We start from the raw sequence: 2,026 nt of genomic DNA, 5'->3' as shown, positions 1-2,026 counted from the left end.
GTATGAGCTTACAAAAGTTAGCACTGCTGTCAGATTTATTACATTGTCTTGAAGTCTTGCGAAATGTCTTGGCTTTAGACCTAAATGGGGTAGCATTGTTGCTTTCATATCAAATGTTTCACAATGTTTAAGATCTATTTCTTTTTATACAGCCTGAGATTTTGAAAAAAAAAAACAATCATTATAATGTCACAATTTTTTTTCTCTATATTTTTTTCGAGTGTAGCCCGGCTGACTCAGAAGACTGATCCTCCTGCTGATGCTCCTGAGATTGTATTTGCCCCAGCCATTTCTCCAGAGACACTTGGTATTTACTTAATTTATTCTCCATTATCCCACAGCATAAAGTTGAGTAATATGTACTTGTTTCTGATAGAACTGCAATTTATAATACATCTTTGTATTACATCACAAATACAAATAGAATTGAATAATGGACAGTTACACCATTCAAAGCTACTTCATATGGTACATTTTAAAATTGAAAAGATCTTTGTTATTTTTTTGTACCATTTTAATAGAGGGGTTCTTACAAGATCTGCAGCAATCCCTCAGTGATACCACTGGAGATGAGGTGGATGAGCCAACCCCAAGAGCTTCTCTTCTGGCTTTATCAAACTGGAGCACAAGAAAACTCTCTTTTCAGAGAGTTGGAGGGCAGAGAGACCACGTCTTGTGAACACAACCATAGCACAAGAAAATGCAGCAAACCGTGTCTGCCAACAGTGTGGAAGGAATTCAGCTGTTGTCCGATGTCGTGATTGCCAGCCATCCCCCTTCTTCTGCTCTGAATGTGATGTCAGCATGCACACCAGACATGTGCTTCACAACAGAGATGCCTGTACAGCAGGATTCTTCCAGCCTTTGCCTCCAACAACTTTTATAAAGTGTAACACCCTTTGCCCATGTGGTATGTTCTGGTTTGTAAGTTTCAAAAATATATTTTCTTACTGGATTTGTTGAGCACTTTAGGGTTCAATTGCAGCTTCTTCTGGGTGACTTTAATACTTTTCAGTCATGTGCTTCATGTCACATTTTTGTCATGTAGGTAAACTGTAGTTGAATTGGGTCAGAAATTTGTCACAACGCAATATAGTAATTAATTCTTCTCTCATGTCATTCATATGGTGTTTTCTTGTGCTTTTCAGTGCGTTTTGTACCCATGGAAATCCCTGACAAAGTCTGTGATTGTCAAACACCGTCATTAAGTGTCAAACCAGGGAAGACTGTGGCAGTGATCACAATGAATGGTAAGAATGTAATGAACTTTGGTCCTGATTGAAATGTTTGTTTAATAAGATCTGTCTCTTCTCAACAACTCCCACATGTTGCCATACATTGTTAGAAGGAAAAAAAATCACATGAACATCGAGTGATGCATTCTGCGTTAGAGGGAAAAAATGATTATCTAGGGCAGTTAACATTACAGTGGATTTCCATTTTTTTTTTTCCAGGACGCCATGAGCTCAGCATGCCTGAGTTGGTATGTGAAACAGGCCAGGTCAGTTGGATTGCTGGAGTTGATGACCTTCTTCGAAGTGACTACTGGCCAGCTACCCTTCACTTCTCCACCATTTTTGCCATTGTTACTTTTATTTCATTTGAAGAAAGTAAAATGGTTGCACCAGGACTGTCCTGTCAGGCATTTTTAAGAATGCTGGATCGGCGAACTGTCCGCTTTGGCCGTGTGAGTATTGAAGGTCTTTGTCCCATGTTATTTATTTGTATATCTTTGTTGAAAACTGGTGTCCTTAAAATGCATTTGTTTTAGTATCATTGTTTGTAATTTCCCTGTTGATGTTTTTTTTTATGATAGAGTGGACAGATCTCAGCTGATAGCTTTTTAAAGAGTTTTTTTGAGTGGGAGGCTGTTCAATTTGAGGTCAACAGCATCTGCAAGGAGGAGCCCTTCGCCTGTCCTGCTTGCAGCCCGGACATGCTTGCAGTTTCTGTTGATGGAAACCGCAAGCATTACTGCTTCAAAAATGCAGCTAGGTACTTCAAAGTATATATATAACTTCACAGT

At 38.9% G+C, this 2,026-nt stretch overlaps 1 long non-coding RNA gene across 1 annotated transcript; it reads left to right on the top strand.

Annotated features, from left to right (window-relative positions):
- The first annotated feature begins 262 nt into the window (after positions 1-262).
- LOC141786410 (uncharacterized) lies at positions 263-1,251 on the top strand. Its single transcript, XR_012597751.1, has 3 exons — positions 263-307; positions 522-910; positions 1,149-1,251. It is a non-coding gene; the product is annotated as an uncharacterized LOC141786410 (long non-coding RNA).
- Positions 1,252-2,026: the final 775 nt, after the last annotated feature.

This window comes from Halichoeres trimaculatus, unplaced genomic scaffold (genome assembly GCF_033239565.1).
Source record: "Halichoeres trimaculatus isolate MK-OKI-2021-1 unplaced genomic scaffold, fHalTri1.1 fHalTri1_scaffold_27, whole genome shotgun sequence".
NCBI lineage: Eukaryota > Metazoa > Chordata > Actinopteri > Labriformes > Labridae > Halichoeres > Halichoeres trimaculatus.
This window is presented reverse-complemented; position numbering and strand designations above follow the sequence as displayed.